Genomic DNA, 12,642 nt, shown 5'->3' on the forward strand with positions numbered 1-12,642 from the left:
GTGGACTAAAATCCAATGCTTTCCTTTTTTGCAAAGTATGGCCCATGTGCCTGAAGGATATGCTACAAAGACACATATCACACATGAGTAAAACTATACTCAATCATTTCTACAATTCATACAATTTTAAAATATCAACTTAGTATGCACCATGTAATGTGTGATAGAGCTTTTGCCCCACACTTCCACTATGTTTGTGTAGACGCTATGCATAGCATTGATAAATTCTTGCTTATCTTAATTGTTAAACACCATCTTGCGAAGTAAGGGAGCCAATTTGTTAAGACTTATCCAAACCTTAGCTTTGGATAACCTTGTTTTTCCTCCATTACTTCGATCAGGAACTGCAAAATGTAACTTTTTCCACCCATCATAGTCATGCGGCCTATGAACCATGACATTCCCTTCCTCATTGATGGGTGCTGAGAGAAACTTTCTAGGCTTTGCTCCTCCAAAGCAAGGCTTTTTTGGCAAGTTACCAGATTTTCCTTATCTCTTTTAATCTTTTTCAATTGTCACTTGATGCTTGTGTAGCCCGATTTCTGATAGCACTCACTCCACATTCCTACATGTTGCAATGGCTTTTTTTTCTGGTTGCATCCTATAAGCAAAGAAAATGTATTCATATACAAGTTTCTCCATGATTCTGACAAAAGCATGAAATGAACAAATGTGAATATGATCCAATGGAATGTTGAAGATGGGCTTCCAAGTGGGATCTTCTCTATTGCGCGTCGGTGTAGCACTTGCCATCCTTTGCCAGTTTTTCTTTCCGTCCTTTCCTTCCACCCTCTTTGTCAAGCAATATAGGTGTGTATTCTTTGTATTTGCACCATTGGAGATTCCACACATACAGTTTAAAGTTTTCAAGTCTCATGCAAGATGCCATTCAACCAAGTATTGACCATACCCTTCAACCGAGAGTATCTCACCATGTTCCTAATGATCAATGATGCTTGGAATGCTTGTGTGTATAACGAATAGTTGCAACACCTCAAATGTTTTCTTAGGAACATCAAATGTAGCGAGCCATCACACATGGCGCTCGGATTGAACACTAAAGTTCCCTAGGTTGTTCTTATCAAATTGTAAAGCTCTATTCATCAGAGTTACACTAACTCTTTCAAGCTTTACGCCTTTGATGACCTCACTTTCATCTAATTTTATAACAAACTGCAATTTACCATTACATTTCTCAACAGACATATTGTAGTACATTACCATTTTCGATTGCACCTTGTACAAATCTAAATAGTAATTGTTGAGTTCGGTATAATTCACCTCATATGCATTCTTAGTCCCAATCTTTAGTGTTTTCACGTGTTGAACATGCATGGGATCTCCTATCAGCTCTAAAACCTTTGTATTAAGCTTCCGTTGGGCCTCTATTAACTTTGAAGGTTAAGGAAGAGGCATGATTCTATTTCTCTTTAACACACGACCAAACCTAGCCTTTATACCTTTGAATATCTTTGAGTAAGTCGTGCTAATATCAGCCCTGTCACAAATGAATTGTGCATCCATAGCTAAGAACTCATTTGACACATCTTTTAATGTGCACTCAATCACCTTTTCCTTCATAGCCTTAAACCTAGGATTTCTCAAACGGTTTTCCAATGTGCTTGCCTTCAGGAATCTACTAATACATGATCCAACCTCACCCTCGCCTAGATTCTCATTCTGAGCTACCTTACATGCTTCGAAACATCACTTCTATTGGCCGCTATTTACAATTAACTCATTGATTGGCTTCTTTTTTCATTTCTATTAGCTGCCTAGTATAACTCAGCAACCCATTTTCACCCTCACACACATTCTTTAGCAAATTTGTGATTCCTGAGAATGTTGGAGGTTCTTGAGAATGGTGGATTCTGTGAGGTTTTAAATATTTTTTCGTCGGGGCTCGTACTACACAATGTGGATTCCTTGTGCGAGACGTTGACAGGGGCGCTTGTCCTTTTTGGGCGTCAGATTAATTTAATGTGCACGTGGATGATTCCACAGTGGGTGATTGCGTAAAATACATATTAAATTAATGGACATTTAAGAATTTAGAGTGCACTCAATCAAAGTTCGGACAGAGTTCCAACCTATTTAATTATTTTGTAGCTGAAGACTGCTAGATATTCACTTTTGTTGGGTTTATCTTATTATTTTCTAACAATTGCGAATGCTTCAATTGATGTGTAGAGCAGGCAGTGGTGGTGTTGGGAAGCACTAAGTGATGACATGAATTCAAAATACTTAGAATAATTATTATTTTTGATGCACACATGCCTTATCACTAAAGGCATGGCACCAATATTTATTTAGGAGCACTTATTTATTAAAGCGCTTGATAAATATTTATTATTTTGTATGTGCATAAACTCTTGGCTAAATATTCCATTATTTAACATTATATTTGGGCACATATTGACTTTTGGGATGCCCAAACACTTTACTCTTTATTTGAAAAAAAGCAAACACAAAAGCCAAAAGCATGTTAATTGTAAAGTGGGCCTTTTTTTAACTTGGAGATTAATAAATCTATAAGTACATGGCTTGTGAAGTGATCACACAAGGTATGGGAGGAGATTGCACCTAATTCGTATTCTTGTCTCTTGTCGTGCAAAATCTCTTTTTTCCTTTATGAAGCTTTTGTAGAGTTCTTTGTTCTTGGGGACCTCCGGCATTCACTACATATGCATACAACATCCGATTTGTGCAACAGTGGTATTAGAGCGAAGCTAAGATCAAGGGCTTCAAATCGCTTACCATCTCGCGCAAAGGCGAAGCTCTTGGAACGAACGGGCTCTATAGACTATCTCATGATAAACTGTCAATACAGGTGTGTTTCTAGAGGTGAAGAACCCCCTGCTACATTCTCAAATCACAAAGGACCTCTCCCAAGAGGCGAAGGACCACCCCTAAAGATCCTTTGTAAGTGGTTTTTGTGACAGAGAAGCAAAGAAGAGGTTTACTAACTTTGGAGTTAAAAAGCTTTAAAAAATCTTAAGAAAGGCTTAATCTCCATGATTTCACGAATTCGTGGCAGCAGTATGTGCTGATCGATGTTGACATCATCTAAAATATACCGCCATCCTATGCACTACCAATGACTTATTAAAGTTTTCCTTTACAAAGCTTAAAATTTCTAAAGCTTATACTAAGGCTTTAAATCAACTATTATTCTCCTATCTAGCAAGTATTCACACCGTGTTACTCTTGAACCAGTTTCGTAAATCCATCAAGCCTCTATTTACACTTGTGATTTGGCAAAGTTGATTCACAGCAAGCATGTTGTCACACACAGTCTATGCGGAAGAATTTTTTTGCGCTTCCGTCATCAATTGCTGTACTTGCAAAAAAGTAAGATCGTAAAAGAAAAAAGCCAATTTTTTTTTTTTTAAAGCAAGCCTTCTAAACCCAAATTTGAGCTACGCTCATCCTTCTAACAAGATTTCGAGTGTGTGAGGTTGTTTGAGATTTTTGCAGGATGTTCGATCATCACATGGATGATTTAATAGACGAAGGTGATTTGCTAGAGCAGACTATGGAGCAAAAATTTAATCTAATTATGATGCAACTTCAAGAAGAGTGAAGAGCATGTCAAAATTTGCAAACACAACTAGCTACACTACAATGTTCCATTATCGATCAAGATGGAGTGTGACTTGAAGATGTTATTCAACGTATGATTGATGCAACACTCGATGCACAGTCTCTTAGGAAATAAGCCAATATAATTTTAAAGAAACTCAAATTCCATACTTTTAATGCGTAACATGAAGGCGAGATGAAGGCAAAATTTTTCTTGCTTTCATCAGTTAGTTTGATGACTATTTTCATGAAGAAAAATATGCTGAAAAAAATCAACTTAAATGTGTCACTAACCATCTAGCAGATAGAGCATCATTATGGTGGACTATTGTTCGCAAGAGTGTTGATTGATTGTCTCTCTACTTGGGAGGCCTTTCAAAAGAAATTTTTACAAAATTTCCTTCCACCTCAATTCCATGAAAAAGTAATCAAACAATTGGATCTCCTACAACAAAGAGATCATGAATTCATCCCACAATACACTGAGTGTTTCTAGAGTGCATTAGTACAACTTCAAATGCTTAAATATATTCTTGAGGCGATCCACAAGCGCAAGTATATGTCTGTTTTGCTTGGTCACTTCTACAAGAAAGTGAATATGTTCAAGCCAAAGACCTTGGAGGATGCAATTTCTTTAGTGCATGATGCGGAAGATAAAATTCGTGGATGAGAAAAGCGACCACAACAATTTTCGACTAATGGTAACTTTGGTACAAAGAAATTTAATTCTTATTTCCAAAGATTCAATCAAAATTGCTTTATTCCTTCTTCTTTCCATAAACCCTAGACTCGACCTCCTGCTTTACCATCAAACACAAACTCAAACCCTAAGCCTTCACAATAGCCAAATTCCAATATACCCAAACTTCTATCCATTATCAATAATGTCTTCAAAGAAAAGTCTATAGTTTGCTACAAGTGTCATCAATCTAGACACTTAGTAGTGAATTGTCAATCCAAGAAGCAAGCTATTCAAATCAATTACTTGGGAGCAACTAATGATGAAGACCATGAAGATATGCTAGACTTCAGTGAAGATGATGATGATATCAACGATGCTTCAAATACTTTACCAAGTATGCAAAATCCTCATTCGTTAATAATAATGAAATATTTTGTGCATGGTCAAGAAAAGATTGTTTTGCATAATGATGGAATTTTATTTCCGCAAAGTTGGTAAAAGAGTTGAATTTACCTACTATTCCAACTCATCATCACATAAAGGCTGCATTCTTAGGCACAAGATACAATGATACACAATAAGTTCATAATTTATAAATTAAAATTGGTGATTATGTTGAGCACAAAAAATTCTTGATTGTGCCTTTGCAAGCTAGTGATATTATTTTAGAAATGGATTGGTGTCACAAATATAATCTCGACATAGATTATTCTACACATTCCATGAAAATTCATTCTAACGAAAAATAAATCACATTACATGGATCGCATAACTTTGATAATTTTCCCCTGCTTAGTCACACGCAAGCTAAATGCGCATTGCGAAAAGGTAGCAAATCATACGTAGCATGGGTGAATGAAATTGAAGCTAAGAAAAATCATATGTATCCTAGGCATGCACAATTTCTTTCACAATTGAAATATTGTTTTACTGCTGATTTACCACCTACTTTACCACCTACATGTCTCAAAGATCATAAAATAGACTTAATCCCTCGTTCTCTACCACCATGCAAAGCACCTTATAGACACAATCAGATTGAGAAAAAGAAAATCCAAGCACAAGTTGAAGAGCTGTTGAACTAAGGACTCATTAGGCCCAGTAGTTGTCCTTTTGGAGCACTTTTCTTATTAGTTAAGAAGAAAAATAATACCTATAGGATGTGCATTGACTATCATCCCCTAAACAATATCATTGTTAAGAATAGATATCCGATCCCCATGGTAGATGACCTCTTGGATAAACTACAAGGAGCCACTATTTTTAACAAGCTAGATCTCAAATTTGGATATCATCAAGTACGATCGGATACACTTGACATTTTCAAGACTACATTTAGAACTCAAGTTGGTCATTATGAATTTCTTGTTATTCCTTTCGATTTGACCAATGCACCAGCTAAATTTAGTTGTATGATGAATCGAATATTTTTGAAGTATCATAATTGTGTGATTGTTTTCTTTGATGATATATTGATTTTTAGTAAAAATGAAAATGAGCATTGTGAACATCTATCTTTGGTTTTTAAATTGTTGAAAGAGAATCAATTATATAGTAACCCTGACAAGAGTGAAATTTTCCAAACCCAAATTGAATACTTAGGTCACATTGTTTCTTCTGATTGGATTTGTGTTGATCCTAAAAAGATAGAGGCAAATTTGAATTGGCCAACTCCTAAAAATGTGCATGAGTTACGTTCTTTCTTAGGTCTTGGCAGCTTTTATAGAAATTTTGTGAGAAAATTTTCATTGCTCGCATTGCCTTTGACGAATTTGTTAAAGAAATGTGTTGCGTATCATTGGTCTAACAATCAACAAAAGTCTTTTGATTTATTGAAATATACTTTGACACATGCATATATTTTGCAATTACTCAATTTTAATCAATCATTATTTCTAGTAGTTACTGATGCTAGCAGATTAGGAATAGGAGTTGTCCTCATGTAAGATTCACATCCCATAGCGTATTCTAGTTGCAAACTTAAACCCTCTAAACTGAAGTATTCCACCTATGATAAAGAATTGTTAGTTATAGTTAAAGCCTTACGTCAATGGAAACATTATCTAATGGGATCTGAATTTATGATTAAAACTGACGAGCAAAGTATCAAACATCTCCTTAGTCAGCCAAAATGTTTTTATTGTCATATCAAATGGGCTGCTTTCATTCAAAGTTTTCATCCACTTATCCAATATCAATTGGAAAGAGAGAATGTTGTTAGTGATCCATTGAATAGAAGACGAAGTATCCATAATATTTCCATTCTATCTTTTGATTCCTTTATTCCTATGAAGGATACCTATGACCATGATCCCAGTTTTCAAGATGATTGGAACAAATTGGTTGCTAATAACTAGATTCCAATTGATTCTTTGTCTTATTCTGATGGATTTATGTTTTATGAGAAAAGATTGTGTGTCACTGTTCAATTTAGATCATTTGTGTTGCATGAACTTCATTGTCCTCTAAGACCATAGAGGTATTATTTCCATTTTAAGAACATTGGTTGAATATTTTCACTAGCCACAAATGAAATTTAATGTTTATAACTTTGTTTTTGAGTGTTTAATTTGTCAAAGAGTCAAGTGATACCATGGTAAGCGATATAGTTTTTTAATGCCTTTAACAATTCCTAAACGTCCATGTAAACATATTTCAATGAATTTTATAATTGGTTTGCTTAACACACAAGATAATCATGATATGATTTGGACTATGTAGATTGATTTAGTAAACAAGCATATTTTCTACCATGCAAGAAAACATTAACTACATCTCAAGCTGCACAAATTTTTTTGAAGATTGTTTTCACTAACCATGGTTTGCCAAAAGTTATTATTTTTTATCATGATTTTAGATTCTATAAAAAAAATTGGACTACTTTGTTTGCTAATTTGGACACTAAGATTTATTTCTCATCTGCATTCCATCTTGAAACCAATGGGCAAACAAAAGCTACTAACATTACAATTCTAGATCTCTTACATGTATACACAATTTCAAAACCACAAACATGGGATACACATTTGTATCTACATTTTGCATATAATAATACACTACACACTTCTACTCATAAAGCACCTTTTGAAATCATTTATGGATATAAATTGCCTACACCTGTTACATTATTGTCAAATAAAGTTAAAGCTGATGATGATATTGCCAATACACATGCTACTATTTTTGCTCAAGTTACAAACATGATTGCAAAATCCCATCAATCATACACTAAACAAGCTAATAAGAAAAGAAAAGCCATGAGTTTTAATGCTGATGATTATGCTTGGTTACACATTGAAAAGAGAATATTGCAAAGTGTTGAGAAACACCCTATTGTTAATTTAGCACCTAGATTTTATGGACCTTTCAAAATAATTCACAAGATCAATGACAATGCATTTAAATTAGAACTACCCTAACATTGGAAGATACATAATACTTTTCATATTAGTTTACTAAGATATTTTAGAGGCCAATTACCTGTCCACCCTGTCTATGAAAACCCTCCTTTGTTAGAAGAAGAAACTGAAATCCTTGAACTTGAAACTATTCTAGACACTAACTTTATAACCACTAGAACTGGCCGTAGATATTCTAGATATTTGGTTAAGTTTAAAAATCATCCTGTTGAAGAAGCCCAATGGATTCACACCCGCAACCTAAGTGCTTACCTCTTACTGCTCATTCCACATTAAGCTAATAGCGATTGAGGTTATTTGCTATCCCACCTCGAGGGTATACTACCAGGAGGCATATTCCATGATGGATTCCAAGAGGTTTTTTATTCCACAGAAGATTCAGTGAGGTTTTTCGATGGATTACGTAAAACTATATTTATTTGTCGGGGCTTGTACAAAAGGTTGATTCCTAGTGCGAGAAGTTGACGGGGACGCTTGTCCTTTTCGGGTGTCAGATTAATTTAATGTGCACCTGGGTGATTCCACAATGGGTGATTCTGTAAAATACATATTAAATTAATGGATGTTTATGAGTTTCGAGTGTACTGGAATTAAATTAAGGTTATGAAAAAGTTCTAACCTATTTAATTATTTTATAGCTCTAGGTATTCACTTTTGTAAATTTTATCTTATTATTTTCTTACAATTGTGAATTACTTAGAACACTCCACACTTAGAAGTTTATTGTGACAACACTCCATGTGATATAGTAAGAGCCACAAAGTTTATCATGAGTGAAGCCATAGGGAGGTGCCATTTGAGTGGACAGGATAAAAAGGTCAAGCAAAGAAGAGATTTAAAAATAAAGTACATAAAAAAGAAAAAAACTAGACTTGCATGAGTTCACACATAGTGTAAGGGTTGCAGATCACAAAATGATTACTACAACAAAGAAAATATGGTGAAGAAAACTCGAAAGAGCTTGAAAAATCAATTGTCTAGCTTATATAAGAGAGAGAATGTGATAATGTAGATGTTGGACAGTAAAACACCATTACTCTGAGAATTAAATGTAGCAACACCTAAATAAAATAATTCAAGAAATAGAAAATGTATATGGTTGATTGGAAAACATAGGGTCAAATCATAAGAATGGAATTTGTTTAAATAGTAATTGTAGCCAAATTTGAAAAAATTGATTGTTTTCTCATGCAAAAGCAAAATTCCTGCATTTGTGTATAAAAAATTGGCACAGAGACAATAAATAAAACAATCATCATGAAGAACATGAGCTGCCTAAGCCAACAAACAAAAAATGCAGCTTGACGTAGACAAAATGCAAGAAAGATAGTGGAGACATGCCAAAAAGCTTCACATACTAGTTTCCCAAGCTACACAACACTTATTGTAGTTTAGAATAGGTCTAAAAAACAGTAGAAAGATCAAAACACACAAATATGGTGCTAAAAAATAGCACCAAGAACTCAAGCATAGAGGGTTGAGACTTTGATGCTAAACTTAGATGCCATGTCAAAAGTGGATGCAATAATGGAAGCATAGAAAACTACTATAGTAGATTGAGTAATACAAGAGAGAAGAGAAAACAAAAGAAATAGGTGGCCACATCATTAGTGAAAAGAAATGTGCCCATCCCATTGCAGGGGCATGTAAAAACTCATACAAGAATTGAGGATATCCATTAACTAGGTTATAGCTAAGCAGGAGCTAGTTGTGATGCCTAACAAATCCAAATAGCTCCAAGGGTGCAACCACCACATTAGGGGGGTAGGAAAGGAATAGGAATCATGAAGAAGGAGAATGATTGAATATGGAGAATGACTGAAAGAGTAAGAATAGATGTAGACCATAATGTCCATGTCCTATTTATAAGTACATGAGATACTCAACTATTTAGAGTGGCACTGAGGCTATCTCAGGTGACACTTGGAAACCATTAAATACGAAATAATATAAATAAAGTCTTTTTAGAGTTGTAAATAAAAACCAAATTAATTATGAAGAGATATAGCATAACCTTTTTTAAATGCACTTAATGACATTGGTTTGCTCAACATATGTTCCTAACAAGCTACGATAGCATGTTTATTCTATATCAACATTATGCTCCTATCCTAAAGCTGCAAGTAGAATATATGACACCAATACCAAAAACCTAAGAGCACTAGAATGTAAAATGCCACTAGATCCTCACAATCATGGCAGACATGGCCCTTCTTACCATAGTGATGGCACTAAGCCTTCATCTTATCCTTGTTATCACCCCTCTCTAAAGCTACCAAAGCCTCCTAGTGACTTCCATATCAAGATGAAAGCCTCTTCTATAACTACAAATAGGCCTCATGCTCAACTAGCATGGAGAACATCTGATCAAAGGTGATGGGGTTCACCGATGTTTGAGCACAATCACCAAGTTGAAAGACTCTCCCAATTGCTTCCATATCAACAAGAAAGTGTCTTCTATAACCACAAGGAGGCATCAATGACATGCTCAAGCAACAGAGAACATATGATCAAACCTAATGGGGGTCACCAATGTCTAAGAACAATCCCCAAAGACAAAGCCTCTACAAAGGTGGATTACAACACCAAAGTTGATCATGTATCTACATCTCCTAAAGTAGAAAAGACTAGATTGTATTCATAGGTTGAAACATCCAGGTTTGTACATGGCCATTTAGGGTCGCAACCCGCATGATCAATGGACTCTAGTGCAACATCTACTTATAGCTTCTCCCTAACATTTAAAGTTATCCAATAAGTGATAACAACCTAAAGGACCTTTTTAGAAATGCATTTGAGAAGCACATAATAAGCATGGTTGTCATCCATCTCTCATGTAAAAACTATCTCTTCATAGTTGTTTCAGTTCTAATCTTTTGAAATATGATTTGGCACCTAAGGATACATGATAGCTCATGAAACAACATACCACAAGTACTTTTTTGAAAACAATGCTTTCATGCGATGACACTCCAAGTGAGATCGTCAAAACCTTTATGCTTGTTATAAGTCAAACAATATGGAGGTGTCACTGTAGAGGAGAAGGAAAGAAGGTGAAGAAAAGAAAAGATGCACAGAGAGAGAGAGAGAGAGAGAGAGAGAGAGAGAGAGAGAGAGAGAGAGAGAGAGAGAGAGAGAGAGAGAGAGAGAGAGAGAGAGAGAGAGAGAGAGAGAGTACAACTACGAAGACTCAACACAAGAATTACTTTGCAAGAGTTCTAATAGTGCAAAAAAGAGCCTATCAAACAAAGAAGTAAAACAAATAAAATAAGAGTATTATTCACAAGAAGTATGCAACATACAAAAGGTACAACTAAGCATGATAAGGAGCCAAAATTTTTGAAAATATAAGTCTTTGGATTATTAACCACAATATAATATGCATGAATCATTGCTTATTTGACATGCCAAAAGGTTACAACAGTTGTATTGATTTATTATAAATCTACAACAAGGAAGGCTTGATCCCATGCAAGTTGTAGTTATTGCATAGGCTCAAGTTGAAAAATCACAAAGGTTCTAGTTCGTTTTGACCATAGGAAAAACATGCAATGAGAAATGAATGGTCCTAAATTCCTAAAGTGGGTTGGATACCTAGGAGGGATGGGAAAAACTAACCCTAGAAATCATGTATTAAAAAGATGACTGTGAGAATAGAATAAGATGTTCATGTAGGTACATTTATGGCATTATAGTTTCCTAGTATGGTAAATTGATCTAGTTTTTTTCAAGAGATCAACGCTTATAATCTACACTTGCCTTCCTAATTTCATTGTGAGAGAGTGAGTGAGGATGAGAGTGAGAGATTGAGAGCAAGAGAATGAGACTAAGACACCAAGAGATTGAAGCTCTACTCATCATCTATCTAAGCACTCTCTCTTGCCATGCCCATGCTTCTCTTTTGCATGTGGAGATCACACACGATTGAAAGATGAAGGAGCACTCATTTAGATTGTGGAGTATGCAAACCCCATCCTTCATGGGATTAAAGGAAGGCCATAGCACTCATCACTATAAACGAATTCTTGCATTTGTGTGTGAAAAACGATGTGAGAAGAGGTACTCATTTGATTCTCTCGTAAATCGAAGCTCTTGAAGGAATAAGAGTGTGTCCAAAGTCCCACTACGTTGAGCTCTTGTAGCATAACATTTGGATTCCATTACCAAGACCAAGGACACATCAACCGCATAATTTTTCTAGCATGCATCACAATGAAAAATAGGGGGCATTATATTGCTAACCCAAAATGCTTTTGCAAGTACTTCAGATTTGATATTTTTTTATTGGATTATTGAGAGTGTTGATTCATGATAACATTGGAAAAGAACATTCTACATATTGTAGTTAGGATATGATGGTGCTTTTTATTCTTCTTTTTTTATTTTAAAAAATCATTGAATTTTGATGATATTCGTTGGGATGCTTTTGCATTGGAAATTTGGTTGTATGGTTCTATTTTTTAAAATTTTTATTATGATAATGTGGTTGGTATACGTGGTTTAGGTTAGTGAAAAAAGACGAGGAGAAGAAGAAGAAGAAGAAGAAGAAAAGAAAGATGGAAAAATGAAGAGAAAGAAGAGAAAAAGAAAAAGAAAGAAGAAATGATTGAAGAAGAAGGACAAGAAAAGAGAAACAAAAAGATTATTAAAAAAGGAGAAGGAAAAAGAAGATAAAAATGGAGAAAAGAAGGAGAAGGACAAGAAAATGAAGAGGAAGTAAGAAAAAAAGGGGGGACTACCCAATTTTTGATGATATCCAATGGGATGCTTTTGCATTGGAAATTGTAGTTGTATGGTTCTATTTTTAAAAATTTTACCATGATAATGTGGTTGGTATACGTGGTTTAGGTTAGTGAAAAAGAGAAGAAGAAGAAGAAGAAGAAGAAGAAGAGAAAGAGGTGGAAAAGAAAAAAGTAAAAGAAAAGAAAGATGGAAAAATGAAGAGAAAGACGATAAAAA

The sequence above is a fragment of the Lygodium microphyllum genome, unplaced genomic scaffold, assembly GCF_053477565.2.
Source record: "Lygodium microphyllum isolate KBCC unplaced genomic scaffold, Lygodium_microphyllum_v1.1.10 scaffold_31, whole genome shotgun sequence".
NCBI classification, from domain to species: Eukaryota; Viridiplantae; Streptophyta; class Polypodiopsida; order Schizaeales; family Lygodiaceae; genus Lygodium; species Lygodium microphyllum.